The 17,309-nt window shown below is 45.0% G+C and overlaps 2 pseudogenes; both read right to left on the bottom strand.

Annotated features, from left to right (window-relative positions):
* Positions 1–407: 407 nt before the first annotated feature.
* Positions 408–2,318, bottom strand: LOC134206684 (RNA-binding protein cabeza-like; annotated as a pseudogene).
* Positions 2,319–6,675: 4,357 nt separating this feature from the next.
* LOC134206682 (RNA-binding protein cabeza-like) lies at positions 6,676–7,683 on the bottom strand (annotated as a pseudogene).
* Positions 7,684–17,309: the final 9,626 nt, after the last annotated feature.

Here is a 17,309-nt window from a genome sequence, read left to right as displayed (position 1 = left end):
TAGCCAACGATAGTCAACGGAGTGGGCACGCAAGGCCTCTTTTAGTCATCGAGTCCCAGGGTCGATGGAGGTAATGTGGAGGTTTGCGGACTTGGTTAACGAAGAAGTTCGGGGGTTAGTTTTACAGTCGGTCGATCCCACCGGGCGGCAGAGGGAGAAGGATGAACAGAAGTCACGCAGTCGGTCTGTTAGGGCCCGAACGGGTAGGCCGGCACGTCGGCGACGTGGAATAGCGCGATGCGACAGACCGGTGGAAGCGGGTCACGAATCACGATAACGACGATGATTATGTGGCAGGCAGGTTGCGGCAGTAACACTCAATCACGTCTTGAAATTTGAAATTTTATTTTGCTGTATTTTTATCACTTGTTTACAATGTTTCAACCTTTCATACGGTACATCCAAAATCTCAATTATCGACTTAATTATCAATTCAATCGAGATGCTACACATAGAAGACTGTTCCTACCAAATAATTGTTTTACAGTTGTGTTTAGTTTAGCAGGGACATGAATTCCTAAGGTTAAAAATAACTCTTCAGAGCCTTCCCTTAGAATTGGGAAGAACTCATAACAGAAGAAGCATGCAAATTTTCCGTATTCATACTGTGTTGTCGTCAAGTAATTCGATTAGGAATTTCAAGCAATTATACATGAGTGCTGGTGATTGTTTCTCTTATTCTTAGAGGGTGGTCTAGCGATGAACGTGGGAGACCGATTTGTATCTTATATTTAATATGGAATATCTACTAATCCCGGTTTAGTAAGGCCGCTGTCGCTGATCGCGATTTCTGTCATTTCCACGCATGGCACCACCACCGCCGCCACCAAATCCTCCATCGCGATTGCCTCCGAAACCACCGCGACCACCTCCGCCGCTGTTACGTGGGCCAATTCCAAACGATCCTCTACCACCTCCTCGGCCTCCAAAACCTCCACCGCCACCGCCTCCAGCGGCGCCATCACCGGAGCCTTACACCGATTGCACTGGTTTCACCAGGCAACATTTTTATTGCTGCACTCTCCACAGGTCCAATCTCATTCACGTTCCTGGCTGCCACCGCCTCCTCCACCACCTCCACTACCGAAACGGCCACCACCCTGATCGCCTCCTCGTGAGCTGCCACGGTCACCACCATCCCGATCTCCGTAGCCTCCGCGATCACCACAACGGCCTCCTCCGAATCCGCCCTTGTTGAAACTGCCACGGCTTCCGCCCTTGTTCTGTCAGGTGTTGTAACGCTGGGCTAGCGAGACCTTCACGACGGATCCGTTGAATTCTTTGTTGTCAAACCATCCAATGGCGGATTGGGCAGCGTTCGCGTCCTCATAAGTGACGGTGGCTTCGCCCTTCATGTCGCCAGTTTCCTTATCTTTGTACATCCAGATCTGGTGCGTTCGCCAATCGATCCGAAACGTTCGGCAATTTTATCCTCGGTCATTTCCGGGGTCATACCCTGGATGAAGATCGTATCCTCTTGGGTCACCATTTCGCCATCTTTATTATTAAAACCACCCTTGTTGTCGGTGCCTCTGTCGGTTCGACGGAAGATAAGTTCCCACTGAGAAGGAACTCTTTGAAGGGAGCTTAGAGCGATTGTTAGGAACAGTGGAAATCCAGTGCAATATTCATTTATCTACAAAATGTAGCTTTCAATTCTTTTTATTTATCCATACAGTAACACTTTGTTTGAATTTGCGAGGGTTTAGCTCGCTTCTTATAGCTGTTGGTAAAGAATTGTACTTTGTTTTACCATAATAGCTAGTAGACTTTTTCCCAAACTCGGTATTCGGACGACCAACGATTAAGGTTGGAGGATTTCTGGTTTGGTAGCGGTGAGCAGTACGTGGAAATTCTTGATTATGTAGCGCTAATGGATTATGTAATAGGTTCTGGATTTGTACTAGAGTTTGCAGGTCCCGTAGGCCAGCAACTGGTAGAATTGATCGTGCGGCCTCTGAATACAGGGCGATGGATGAATAGAGCCTCGGTTTATTATAAATAATCTTAAGACAACGGTTCTGTGTCGTCTGAATTTGTTTAAGCTTGGTTTTACTAGCTGTACCCCATATCGAGACAAGATAGGAGATAACAGGAAGATAGCAGGACCCAAATTACTGCCCTGCGGTACTCCTACTTTTGGATTCAGAAGGCCACTGGAGGATTTCTGAACAGATATAAATTGTTTTCTCCCTGACAGATAATTTCGTATTAACCTGTTTGCCATAATTATCAAGCTTTCGTAGTAGAACTTCGTGATCAATTGTATCGAACGCTTTCTTGAGGAACAGCACACCTGCTACTTTACGGTTGTCCATTGCATCACGTATTTCATCCACTAAATCACTAGTTGCAGTTAGAGCACCGAACCAGAACGAAAGCCATACTGATATTGATAGAGAACATCATGAATTCTCAAAAAAAATCAGTCAGTCTACAAACAAGGAGGCGCTCGAGCACTTTGCTAATGACGGAAAGAACGGAGATTGGTGTGTAGTTAGAAGGGCCCTTCTTTGAGCCAGATTTGAAGATTGGTATCACTCTGGCAATATTCAAGTAGTCCGGGTAGCCACCAGATGCGATGCTCTCATTGAATACGTCAGCATTTATTGGAGCAAAAATGCGGTAGTATGTTTTCAAGAAAGATGGGGGGATTTCGTCAGGGCCGGCGCTTTTGGAGCTATCTAACTCTTCGATCTGCACGATCACTTCCTGTCTAGTTGTGGGCCTCAGGGATATCGAACGACTAACAGGTGATAAACTTCCAAACTTGTTTATCTCTCGCAGGCTGGTAATCTGAGAGGCCAGCTGGGGTCCGATGCTACTAAAAAACTTGTTGAATGTTTCAGCTACCTCACGGGGATCCTTGAATTTACAACCACAGTATTCAAGTCCAATATGTTGAAATTCATCTGTCTTACGGCCCAACAGTTGGTCCAATGTTCCATTAGTTCCCAAACATCAAATGTTATCCAAGGAGAACTACCTTTGACCTTCGCTTGGACTGAAACTTTTCTAGAACATATCTCTTTCACTAATTAAGAATTGATAGCTCTATGGCCAAAACAGAGGCTCACTGGATTGGTATCGATGTAGCCGTAGATTGCACTGTGTTCTGAGAATCGCAAGTCCTGCTTGTACACATTCCATTCGGCTTCAATTGAAAAGCCTCGTCCAGCTCAATTCGGTCTGCTTCGAATGGACGTTCCATGCGCTTTGTTACTATTCCTTCCAAATGTGGGCATCTGTTACCATATTAGGACCTGTCTATGGGCAGGGCAGGTTCCGATCTGATATTAGAGTAACGAGGCCTACGACGACTACCAGGGTGACAGTTGGTCGACAGCCCGGACGACCTCTGTCACAGAAACGCGCCCCACTCAGTCGTTGCCGGTGCCGTTTCCACTTGTCGACGGGAAACGTGAAAAGAGCGACAGCCGAACAAGAGTGGTCCCCGTCAGAATGAAGGACAGACATTTGAGCAGCATATTCGGAAACAAAATTCATTTCTGCTTGCTCATGCCGCCCCGCCAACGAGTCACATCCGGTCTCTCTCTGCGAATCAGTGCAGTACAAATATTTCAATCAGTTGGCGCGGTCAACGCCAACTACTGATCTAATCCAGAATAATGCACAGGAGAGGAATGCATTCACCATGCAGTGTTACATTAACTTTAGATTTACACAAGAAATGTATCCAAAAATAGGCCGAAATTGCGATACGTAATCCTGAATTTTGATAATATAAGGTCAGACTCTAGTTAGAGTGGAATATTAAATTCGATCTTTATTGCAATTTTATGCTCATTCTTCGGAATTCCCTAGTTATCAGGGAAAATTCGTAGGAATTTATAAAAAAGCTGCTTCTAGGGCTTTTACATTATCATTGTTAACCTCGAACAGATACAGTGTACTTCTTTTTGGGAGTGCTTGTAAATCGGTCAAATAAGCCTCAGACCGTATGAACACTGCATAAACTCCATACTCAAATTCATATTGGGGCAGCAGGGACTATGTCCAAGAGCTTAACGACCCCTCCTCACGGCCTCTGCGAGTTAAGGGGCCTGCCTAGGACGTGGTGGGACTTGGCAGCGGGCTCTGTTAAACCTCTACAAAAAGCTACATGTGTCCGCAAGCAGGCTCCATCAAAGCGACCGTGTGCCGCACAGGAGCCCAAGGAGTGCCAATTCGCACATCAGGGTCAATGCCAGCGAGTTCCCGATTATGGCATTCTGGCCGCTTGTTAACGGACCTTGTCCTGGATATCGTAATAAAAGATATTTTAGTTACTAGATAAAGATTGTCGTTTCGGTTCCCTTTGTTCTGCTGTCCGAAACATGTGTGGTACATACCTGTCAAATCATATGGATTTTCCTTCTTTGACATTTAGCTCCCCTATCCTCGCCAGCAAAAGATGTTCCGGACAGCGACGACAGCGACAATCTTTATCTAGTAACTAAAATATCTTTTATCGTAATATTGTGAAAGCCAGGGCTGGCAATCTGACATTCTACTTTCTTAGTAGAGCCGGAGGACACTGACTCGAAACGGCGAGTGAGCTAATAGCTAGGTTGTCTTTCGTCCCCTGAAACCGTGGCGGGCCTTGTAGCACGCTGTCCAATCCTGCCACTAAGCTTTGCCTGCTGGGTAGTAGTAAGCTCAGATGCCCTTTTCTGACTTGCGCTGATCTGGCTCTGATTACGTAAGTGGCAACTCTTGCATGGCCGTAAGGCATGCAAAGATAACCATGGGATCATTAAAGGCGACTATTCCAGGAGAATTCGACGGCAGCCACAAGGGGACCTAATTACAAGGAGTGAAGCTTGAAATAATTAGGCATGGAGGCGGTAAACCCTTTTGTCAAGGGGAGTATGGTGAGCTCTCCTCCCAGGGTGGCGGAGACCGGAGCAACTAACAGCACTGGAGTCTCCCCATCATCGAGTTTGCGAACGCAAGGCAGAACATTAGCATGGAACTGAAACAGAACCTTCGGATGCTCCGACGTTACTAGAGGCGCTAGCGAAGCTCGACGCAGTGCTAGTCAATGATGGTTCCGCTAGCACGTTCAGAAGGAACGGGGTCGAGTCTTGGATTGACGTAACGTTTGTCAGTCCTGGACTGGCACCAGACTTGGACTGGAGGGTGGACACTAGGGTGGATCAAAAAACACTTTATCAGATTTTTTGATGGGCCGCCCTCTTATTCGGTTCTATTTGATGCCCTGATGCTCTGGACAAAATTTCAGCCAAATAGGTCAACGTTTGAGCGGCGCTAAACTCGTTGAAAGTTTATATGCAAAAATGTATGCAGAAACATCCAAAAACAGTGATTTGAAGTTGGACGGCACAATTTACGATCAAGAACAATGAGACTCATTCAGTTCTTGTAGAATTAAATACAGAATGTTATGCTGAAAACCGTGAGAAGATTGGAGTTTATTAGACAAAGATATTAGCATTTTACTGGAGTGTTGTAGGAGTGAATTTATTTCTTTTCAAAGGTAGAAGAAACGAAATTTGCTCAAACCCCACTTCAGAGAAATGCTAATAACTTAGCCGGGCAAACTCTAATCTACTCGCGGTTTTCTGCATATCATTTTGTATTAAATTCTTCAAGATCTGAATAAGTATCATAGTTCTTCTTCGTAAGTTGTACCAACTGCAATTCAATGTTTTTGGATGTTTCTGCATACATTTTTGCATATAAACTTCTAACGAGTTTAGCACCGCCCAAACGTTGACCGATTTGGCTGAAATTTTGTCCAGAGCATCAGGGCATCAAACAGAACCGAATAAGAGGGCGGCCCATCAACCAAATTGAAAAAAGTTTTTCCCATACTAATTTGAGCCACCCTGGTGGACACCCATAGTGATTATCCAGCAATTCGCTTTAAGATCACGCGATCAGCACGGTGGCGCATTGGACGAACGCTAGAGGCCTGGGCTCGCTCAACATAAGACGGAGGTGGTTATCGTCAACAACCTGATACTGTTTCTGGTACGTCCCCTTGCCCTCAAGGAACTGTCGACAGGTCCTAGAAGAGAAGAGGGTTTATCCCCAGACTACTAGTCTATAACCAACGATAGTCAACGGGGTGGGCATGCAAGGCATCTTTTAGTCCTCGAGTCCCAGGGTTGATGGAGGTAATGTGGATGTTTTTGGACTAAGAAATTTGGGAGTTAGTTTTAGAATTTATATTCACTTACGAAATGGATCTGTAGTTGAACAGTCGATCCCGCCGGGCGGCAGAGGGAGAAGGATAAACAGCACCAGTCGCGCAGTCGCTCGGTTGGGCTCGAACGGGTAGACAGGCACGTCGGCGACGTGGGGTGGCGCGATGCGACAGGCCGGTGGAAGTGGGTCACGGTAACGACGATGACTATGTGGCAGACAGGTTGCGGCAGTAACACTCAATCACGTCTTGAAATTTGAAATTTTATTTTGCTGTATACCTTTCATACGGTACATCCAAAACCTCAATTATCGACTTAATAATCAATTCAATCGAGATGCTACACATAGAAGACTGTTCCTACCAAATAATTGTTTTACAGTTGTGTTATTCAGCAGGGTCATGAATTCCTAAGGGTAAAAATAATTCTCAGAGCCTTCCCTTAGAACAGGGAAGAACTCATAACAGAAGAAGCAAGAAAATTTTCCGTATTCATACTGTGTTGTCGTCAAGTACCTAATTCGATTAGGAATTTCAAGCAATTATACATGAGTGCTGGTGATTGTTTCTCTTATTTTTAGAGGGTGGCCTAGCGATGAACGTGTGAGACCGATTTGTATCTTATATTATTAATATGGAATATCTTCTAATCCCGGATTAGTACGGCCGTTGTCGCTGATCGCGATTTCTGTCATTTCCACGCATGGCACCACCACCGCCGCCACCAAATCCTCCATCGCGATTGCCTCCGAAACCACCGCGACCACCTCCGCCGCTGTTACGTGGGCCAATTCCAAACGATCCTCTACCACCTCCTCGGCCTCCAAAACCTCCACCGCCACCGCCTCCAGCGGCGCAGTCACCCTTCGGAGCCTTACACCGATTGCACTGGTTTCACCAGGCAAAATTTTTATTGCTGCACTCTTCACAGGTCTAATCTCCTTCACGTTCCTGGCTGCCACCGCCTCCTCCACCACCTCCACTACCGAAACGGCCACCACCCTGATCGCCTCCTCGTGAGCTGCCACGGTCACCACCATCCCGATCTCCGTAGCCTCCGCGATCACCACAACGGCCTCCTCCGAATCCGCCCTTGTTGAAACTGCCACGGCTTCCGCCCTTGTTCTGTCAGGTGTTGTAACGCTGGGCTAGCGAGACCTTCACGACGGATCCGTTGAATTCTTTGTTGTCAAACCATCCAATGGCGGATTGGGCAGCGTTCGCGTCCTCATAAGTGACGGTGGCTTCGCCCTTCATGTCGCCAGTTTCCTTATCTTTGTACATCCAGATCTGGTGCGTTCGCCAATCGATCCGAAACGTTCGGCAATTTTATCCTCGGTCATTTCCGGGGTCATACCCTGGATGAAGATCGTATCCTCTTGGGTCACCATTTCGCCATCTTTATTATTAAAACCACCCTTGTTGTCGGTGCCTCTGTCGGTTCGACGGAAGATAAGTTCCCACTGAGAAGGAACTCTTTGAAGGGAGCTTAGAGCGATTGTTAGGAACATTGCACTGGATTCATTTATCTACAAAATGTAGCTTTCAATTCGATTTATTTATCCATACAGTAACACTTTGTTTGAATTTGCGAGGGTTTAGCTCGTTTCTTATAGCTGTTGGTAAAGAGTTGTAGGTACTTTGTTTTACCATAGTAGCTAGTAGACTTTTCCCAAACCCGGTATTCGGACGACCAACGATTAAGGTATGGGAGGATTTCTGGTTTTATTAGCGGTGAGTACTACGTGGGAATTTTTGATTATGTAGCGCTTATGGATTATGTAATAGGTTCTGGATTGGTATTAGAGTTTGGAGGTCTCGTAGGTCAGCAACTGGTAGAATTAATCGTGCGGCCTCTGAATACAGAGCGATGGATGAATAGAGCCTCGGTTTATTATAAATAATCTTAAGACAACGGTTCTGTGTCGTCTGAATTTGTTTAAGCTTGGTTTTACTAGCTGTACCCCATATCGAGACAAGATAGGAGATAACAGGAAGATAGCAGGACCCAAATTACTGCCCTGCGGTACTCCTACTTTTGGATTCAGAAGGCCACTGGAGGATTTCTGAACAGATATAAATTGTTTTCTCCCTGACAGATAATTTCGTATTAACCTGTTTGCCATAATTATCAAGCTTTCGTAGTAGAACTTCGTGATCAATTGTATCGAACGCTTTCTTGAGGAACAGCACACCTGCTACTTTACGGTTGTCCATTGCATCACGTATTTCATCCACTAAATCACTAGTTGCAGTTAGAGTATTCGAACCAGAACGAAAGCCATACTGATATTGATAGAGAACATCATGAATTCTCAAAAAAATCAGTCAGTCTACAAACAAGGAGGCGCTCGAGCACTTTGCTAATGACGGAAAGAACAGAGATTGGTGTGTAGTTAGAAGGGCCCTTCTTTGAGCCAGATTTGAAGATTGGTATCACTCTGGCAATATTCAAGTAGTCCGGGTAGCCACCAGATGCGATGCTCTCATTGAATACGTCAGCATTTATTGGAGCAAAAATGCGGTAGTATGTTTTCACGAAAGATGGGGGGATTTCGTCAGGGCCGGCGCTTATGGAGCTATCTAACTCTTAAATCTGCACGATCACTTCCTGTCTAGTTGTGGGCCTCAGGTATATCGAACGGCTAACAGGTGCTAAACTTCCAAACTTGTTTATCTCTCGCAGGCTTGTAATCTGAGAGGCCAGCTGGGGTCCGACGCTACTAAAAAACTTGTTGAATGTTTCAGCTACCTCACGGGGATCCTTGAATTTACAACCACAGTATTCAAGTTCGATATGTTGAAATTCATCTGTCTTACGGCCCAACAGTTGGTCCAATGTCTTCCACATATTTCGCGGATTTGGATCGCGGAGAAGTTTACCATAGAAAGATCGTTTAGCATATTCTTTTGCACGCTGTAGAAGCTTTGAGATACTCCTGTAAGTTGCTCCTGTATTTGATAGTTTTGAGGATATTTCTTGCTTTTGCTCAGTAATTTGTCTTTCTTCTGCATTAGTTCCCAAACATCAAATGTTATCCAAGGACAACTACCTTTGACCTTCGCTTGGACTGAAACTTTTCTCGAACATATCTCTTTCAAATCTTGATAGAGGTTAATGATGTATTGTAACTGATTTGAAGCAGATCCAGTAGGAAGATCTTGAACTGCAGTAATGAAGCGTTCATTCAGTTGTGTGTAATCTATTACGATCTTTTCCAAAGTACGATTACATACTGTTTTAAAGTTCTGAAACGTTGAAAGCACAAAGCAGTGGTCACTCATATCAGAAAATATTGTTTCATTGACTACGTTATTGCTAAGGGACTCGGAGCATGTGACATGATCAAGAATGTTATCACTCACTGGTCTAGTAGGGTACGTGTTGGTAACTTGTTGTAGGGAGGGATAATCTTTCGCCGATGAAGGGCGTCGCGTGGAAGGTGTTCACACATAATGGCGATAAGCTGGTCAAACAAAATGGTTTCCGGCACACGGCATCCCTCAACGAGCCGTTGGTTCAGGCTTGCTAAGACGATCCCCACCAGTGCGTGAATAAAGCCAAAATAGCAACCTCTATCATGACGCGAACTCGCACCGGTCGTTGGTAAACGGGTTTGGGAAATGTAAACGCAACCTTGGATGAATAGCGAGTTGGCAAATTTGGCGACCCGCTCCAACCGTTGGGTAAACCATCACACGGAAAAATAAAGAAAAATAAAAATGAAAAATATGCCGTCTTCTGAAAACTTGTTCGGTTAAGCCCCAAACGCAATACAACGGAAACGGAAACAGTTAGTCCATATATTTTCTGTCAAATTTGCCGTTTCCGTCGCCGTTCCGTTGTATTGCGTTTGGGGCTTTATTTATCATCAAAACTATTGTGATGGTGGTCAGTTTAGTTTGGATTTCAACTGATTGGTGGTGCTAGTGAATATGAAATAACCTGATAGGTTGGATATCTCGAAATCTGACATTTTTAGATTTTTCCTGTTTTCTACAAAGTTGTTCGGGTGGTCTAAACCATCATGACGAAAGCAAGTATAGTTCGAAATATAACCGCTTGACGGTGCTAGTGTATAATAAATAACCTGATAGGTTAGATATCTCGAATTCTGAAATTTTTAGAATATTGTCGTATTCTACAAAATTGTTCGGATGGTCGAAGTCATCAAGTTTAGTTTGAAACACTTGGCGTCTAACTTGCGTCCATGTCAATGGTTCCAACCATCCGGATAACTTTGTAGAAGACGGCAACATTCTAACTTTTTCCCTCGCTCTTTCCAAGTCTTATAGATCTCGAGATATCCACCTCACTAAATTGTTGTATGTAAGCTAGCGCCACCAAGCAGATGTGTGTCGAACTAATCTGATAATCATAAAATGCATTACGCACATACTAGTATTAAAAAAGTTGGAGCGCATCCTGAAAGATTTGAAAATAAATAATAAATATTTATAAATATTTTTCCTGATTTTTTTATTCTGGGTTTGTTATAGCAACCGCGGATATTCACCACCGGTGCGAAACATGGAGATGAACAAACATGAAACATGAACTCCAACAACCTTGATAGAAACAACCGGTGCGTAAATAAAATATGAATGCAATTCGTTCATATACTAGACCAGCGGTTCTCAACCTGGGGTACATGTACCCCTGGGGGTACCTTTGCTTGCCCCAAGGGGTACCTCGGGCAAGAATGCGTAATGGCGGATGTATTACAATTCCAATCAGAACATATTAATAATGTTTTGATAATTGTGTATTTTTTTATTTCAAAACTTTGTCTTGTACATAATATGCATGGCGATTACTAAATCAAAGCCTATTGAATCCTGTCCTCCCAGACAAGCACAGTGTATAAAGGGCTGTGCTACAAAAGATCAAAAGGACAAAACGTTGAAAGAACAAATTTAAAAAATCTTCAATGCAATCTACCTATTCGATACAAAATATTAAATAATATGTTAACAACATGCTTCTGAACTAAAATCTAAAGTCTGAAAGTACTGAAACCTCCATTTGAGAGGCATGAAGGCTATTTTTTCGAAAAGCTTAGTTGCTTCGTGATAAAATAATTGGAAGCATCCTTCTACGCTTCTCGGAAGCCTCCATCCAAGCAGCTCGAGGTTTCAAGAGGTTCATGAGCCTCCTTTCGAAAGATTTGGAAACCTCCTTCAAGAGGTTTGGAAGCCTCCTTTCAAGAAGCCCATAAGCCTCCATTAAAAAGCCTTCTTTTAAGTGACTGAAAAGCCGACTTTCAAGTGTCTCGGAAGCGTTCTTTCAAGATTCTTACAAGCCTCCTTTTAAGAGGCTCGGAAGCTGCCTTTCAAGAGGCTCTGAAGCCTTTTTTCAAGAGACTCGGAAGCCTCGTTTCAAGTTGGAAGTCTTTTTTTAAAAAAACGACTTTCAAGAGGCACGGAAGCCTCATTTCAAGAGAGGAAGAGAAATTCTTCTTCCAAGAAGCTTCGTAGCGTACTTTCAAGACACTCAGAAGCCTTGTAAGAGGCTCGAAAGGCGCTTTCAAGAGGCTTTGTTGGCCTCCCTTTAAGATGCTCAGTGGCTTTTCTTCAAGGGGATCATAAGCCTCATATCAAGAGGCTCTGAAGCTCCTTTTCAAGGGCTCGAAAGCCGCCTTTCAAGAGGCCCAGAAGGCTCTCTTCAAGAAGCTTGGAAGCCTCCCTTAAAGAGGCTCGACATTCTTCTTTCAAGAGGCTTGGAAGCATACTTTCAAAAAACTCAAAAGCTTCCTTTTAAGTTGCTCGAAAACCGCCTTTCAAGAGAATCTGAAGCCCTCTTGAAAAGCTCGAAATCCGCCGTTCAAGAGATTCGGGAACCTCTTTCAAGAGGTTCAAACGCCTCCTTTCAAGAAGCTCATAAGCCTCCCTTTATCAAGCTCGGAAGTCTCCCTTTAAGAGGTTCGTAAGCTTCCCTTCAAGAGGTGCGAAATAATCTTCCAAGAACATTGGAACCGTACTTCCAAGTGGCTCGAAAGCCGCTTTCAAGAGGTTGTGAAGCCTGTCTGTGAATGCTCCCTTCAAGAGGATAGGAAGCCTCCTATCAAACGGCTCTGGAACCCCCGTTCAAGGGCTCGAAAGCCGCTAAAGGTCTCCCTTAGAAAGCTTCCCTTGGAGAGGCTCGAAATTCTTTTTAAAAAGTCTCCTTTCAAGTGGCCCGAAACCCGCCTTTCAAGTGGCGCAATAAATCCCGTTAGTTTTTAGGGTCGTTTTTCATATATCTTATCTACGCTTATTTTAATTTACGGCAAAAAAATAGGGGGTACCTCAATTAATGCAAAAGTTTGAAGGGGTACCTCTCTTGAAAAAGGTTGAGAACCACTGTACTAGACACTCATTTGGATACACACCGGTGGGGATCGTCTAAAGCCGCTCGAAACGGGAACCCAAAACAGGTTGACGAGATTCAATGGCCGTTTAAGGAAGGTCGCATCTCTAAACGAGTAGCTGGTTCTTGTTTGCAATGGCCACACGAGAGCGGAGGACAGAATAGGCTGCACGGCTATTTGGTAGGGTGATGACTGAACTGGTACAATCGTAATGGCGGCAACGGCCGGAGCCTTCCTCGTACAAAAACTACTGCACTATCTCGGCACTACCACGTTATCGGTCCAGTATCGTATGGCTGTTAGCTTATTCGCTTGACTCACTCACTCGATTTTTTCAGAAACACTTTTTACGATCCGTTTGGGCGTATAGTCTATGATCGTTGATCGTTCCCTCGTTTTTCGCGCGAACCCTCCAGATCGATCCGTTTTCCTCCACGTTCCTTCCGCCATCCATCGCAGCCATGATTTGTCATCCCGTCGGCTACCAAAATCCATCCACCGGAGGATTTATTTTACTGCCCAACTTGGTAGCAACGTCACACGCAAATAAGGTTCCAAAACCTAGCCCTCCTTCCGAATGTAACCAAGCAGTGAAAATCGCAAGTAAAATATTTTCTCGTTTACAATGAATAACTTGTAACTTTTATTGTTCCAAACCGCAAGTCGGTTCAACATCCAGTGATTCACGTGGATGAAGTCGCGATCGCATCAAAGCGGAGTTTGAAGCTCCTTGGGGTCGTAATAGATGACAAGCTGACCGTTGCCAGCCATGTCGACTATGCGTGCAAGAGGGCTTCGACTGCTATTGCGGCATTATCGAGAATGATGTCCAACAGTTCCAAGGTGTGTGCCAGTAGATGTAGGCTACCGGCAGGCGTTGCCGTATCTATTCTTAGGTACGGCGGCCCTTCCTGGGCGCGTACCGCTAGATGTGTCTCAGAGTGATATCTGCCTACCGCACGATATCACACGATGCAGCCTGTGCGATTACGAGCATGATGCCAGTCGGGCTGGTCATCTGGGAAGACGAGGAGTGTTTCGAGCTACGTAGCACCAGAGGAGCCCGCGAACGCATCAGGGTGACTTTGGTTGCCAGATGGCAGCGCGAGTGGGATAACTCTTCTAAAGGTAGGTGGACCCACCGGCTGATACCTAACATATCGCGCTGGGTGGGGAGACCCCATGGGGAAGTTCACTTCCATCTGATACAATTCCTGTCATGCCATGGCTGCTTCCGGCAGTACCTCCACAAGTTTGAGCACGCGGAGAGCCCCGTCTGTCCAGGTGTTGATGAAACTGCAGAGCACATACTGTTTGTATGTCCTCGTTTCGACGCCGAAAGAAGAGCTATGCTAGACGTTTTCGGTCGGGACACAACCTCGGATACTCTTATCCAGAACATGTGCCAAGCGGTGGAGAAGTGAAACGCAGTTTCGACTCAGATTGATTGATTGATTGCAGTTTGCAGAGAATCTGTTGCGCCGAGCAGCAGTCGACAAGCATGACTAACTTGTGATTGGTTAGTTAGAGCGAAAAGAGGCTGAGCGAGGGGAAGTGAATGAGAGGTTTGCACATGCCGAGGTAAGAGTGTCGCAGCGGGTGACAACCGCAGTTGCCACCACGAGGCATGGCAGAAGAGTGAGCGCACAGGTGTTAGTATGGACTGTACATGCCGAGGTAGGAGGGTCGTAGCGTAGAACTGTTGGTCCATCGGTATCGACACCTCGAGGCATGGCAGAGAAGAGTAGAGGGAGGATCCAAGTCAGCCTCATGTGGTATGTTAGAGGTGAGCACCAAAGTCAGCCTCGCATGGCATGACAGAAGTGAGAACCTAAATACAGGGGTTCGACAAAAAGGTTGAGAAAGGCAAAATTTTGTCGAAGTTCAAATTAGCATAACTTTGCGTAGAATGACCCGATTTTAATGAAACCAGGTCCATCGGACGCGGAAACTTTTCTATTATACTGTTCCGATACAACCTCAGATTGGCCATTAGCCACCGGAGATATTCCGGGTTTCCGAGGGTATGTTAAAATTGCATTTTTTCTTCTGCTAGTCATTTTATGTGACGCTTAATCTGCCGTAAGCTTGAGCTTGAGCTTGAGCTTGAGCTTGAGCTTGAGCTTGAGCTTGAGCTTGATTGACTGCTCGTAGTTGCTACTCCATTATGACCAGATCAGCTGTTCTTGCACAGGGAACCAACAGATGTTTGCTTGGGACTAGCACACATCTTCAATGTACAAGTACTGGTGATCTCATTTGTTAGGTCATACTGGCGCCTGCCACGTCAGAATGCAAGTCAATGTAGGGAAGGGGAGGAAATGATAATGCAATCACTCGCCCACTGCAAGCCGAATATACCTCTGCACTTGCCACGAGTTCATGCGGAATTTGTTGGAATTTCTGGGTTAGGTTGGAGAGGCAGGGGTCCGTCTTGGTTAACGAGCTGCCAATGTGATAGATAGGAGAAGGTAACTGATGGATTTTCTAATTGGATGTAGGAAACGAGCTCTATAGTTCATTTCCAATTCTAGCAGATTACTGTTAGAATACTCAAGTTGAAGGTATAGGAATAGTAATGGAAACGGTATGGAAGTCCATTTCCAGTTCTAGCGATTGATAGAACATAAGAAATAAAGAGAAAGATAAAAAGTAGGAGAATGGAACGGACCTGGGATTGAACCCATGACCTTCTGCGTATGAGGCAGAAGCAGTAGCCATATGACTACCAAGCCCGCCTCGAAACAAGAGAGATCACTGAACTGATTAATTTTACTGCCGGCCGCGCAACGCAGAACACAATAATTCGGCCGACCGCTCGATCGTTCTGCTGTCCGAAACAAGAGAGATCACGCACTGAACTGATTAATTTTATTACCGGCCGCGCAATGCAGAACACAATAATTCGGCCGACCGCGCGATCGTTCTGCTGTCCGAAACAAGAGAGATCACGCACAGAACTGATTAATTTTATTACCGGCCGCGCAATGCAGAACACAATAATTCGGCCGACCACGCGATCCTTTATGTGACGCTTAATCTGCCGTAATCTGAAAAAGTGACGTATACGCCATTTTCCAAAAATGGTGTTAACGAGTACTACTCATCGAGCTCTTTAACAGAAAAATGGAAAACATGCATGTTGTAAAATGGCTGTTACGTCACTTTTCCAGATTACGGCAGTAATGCCATCATGTTTTAAGCTTTCTCCAGAAACTAGAACTAGTATGCTGGCCAATGCTGGCAGATCGAAAATCCGATAGGTATACGCAGAGAAATGGCCATATTCGTGAAAACGGTACGGGATTGGCCATACATCCTGACCGAAGGTCACTTTCGCAGAACACCCGGAACCTATTACAATTTGGCCAGAGAGTCAGTCCTCAGAGAATACAGTCCTCAAAATGTATGTTTAGTAGAGATCCTATATATATCGTGCATGGTCCTATATTCAAGATGCATGGTTTCAGATGGTGCCAAAACCGGCCCCTGCTGGAAGGACCTTGGAACCTGCTATAAGGGAGGCAGTGGACATTATCATTTTGTGAATATTTCTGTAATCATCGTCTCGTAAAGTCATGAAGTTAGATACTCATTTTTGCATTATTCCGATCTGTTATCATTTCATCATGTTTCCGGAACCGCTTTTACGGAAATAGCCTTATCTATGCGTAGATTTGATGGATTCTAGATCTACAACCACCATTGGTCGGCATTTTGTATTTTTTATTCCTTTCTTTATTTGATAGGCATTCTGTGTTACTGAACTATTTTTAGATTTTCATTACTAATTTATTGTTGTCGTTGCCAGTTGATCTCATCGTGAGTCCATTGTGTCCGTTTATCCATGCCGTGCATCCAATGATCGTTGCATTGTTCGGTTGCCATTTATCCGGGTAACGTTGGAGGAATGCCTCCGATAAGAACAGGTTTTCAGTCGTCATCAGGCAGCCCAAACGCCACCGTATGGGCTGCGGATCCGGCGACTGAAGAGGGTTTTGGTGGAGGCTGGGAATCGAACCCATGATAATCCGCTTGTAAGGCATGTAGCCAACTACGCCATGGGACCCCTCTACCATTGGTCGGCATATTAGTTCTAATTTTTGGAGAAAGCATAAGACATGATGAAAGTAAACGTCACATAAAATGACAAGCAATGGAAAAATGCATCTTGAACATACCCTCGGAAAACCCGGAACATCTCCGCTGGCCAAGAATCAATCTCAAATTCTGTAGGTGAACAGTATACAGAAGAGTGTCTGCTTTTGATGGTCCTGGTTTTATCAAAATCGGATTATTCTACGCAAAGTTATGCTGATTTGAATTTCGACATAATTTTACGTATCTCAACCTTTTTGTCTAACCCCTGAAGTCCCAAATGGTATGTCAGAGCGTGTGCCAGGAGGAGTGGCAGGGTGTGCTAGAGTGAGCACCCGAATAAGTCTCAAATTGGTGTGCTAGAGCGTGAATCAGTTGGTATGGTGAGCACTCAAGTTAGACTCACGAGGTACGTTAGTGGTGAGCATCCAAGTAAGACTCATTGGGTACGTCAGATAGAGTGTCATGGTGTGTCAGAAGGTATGTTAGAGAGAGCACTCAAGTTACCCTCATACGGGATGAGTGCCTTTGTGAGCGTGAATGAGCGAGTACATTAAGTACTGCCTATGGCCCAGAAGTAATGCTGGGATGCAGTTCCTGGGGGAACCAGGGTATTAGCAGAGAGGGTAACTCTAGTAATCTTTCGCTACTTGGGTGGGTCATTTGTCAACCCCACTCCCTGAGTGATA

The sequence above is a fragment of the Armigeres subalbatus genome, chromosome 1 (assembly GCF_024139115.2).
Source record: "Armigeres subalbatus isolate Guangzhou_Male chromosome 1, GZ_Asu_2, whole genome shotgun sequence".
Classification (NCBI taxonomy): Eukaryota; Metazoa; Arthropoda; class Insecta; order Diptera; family Culicidae; genus Armigeres; species Armigeres subalbatus.
Note: the sequence above shows the minus strand (reverse complement) of the source record. Positions and strands in the feature narration are given on the sequence as shown.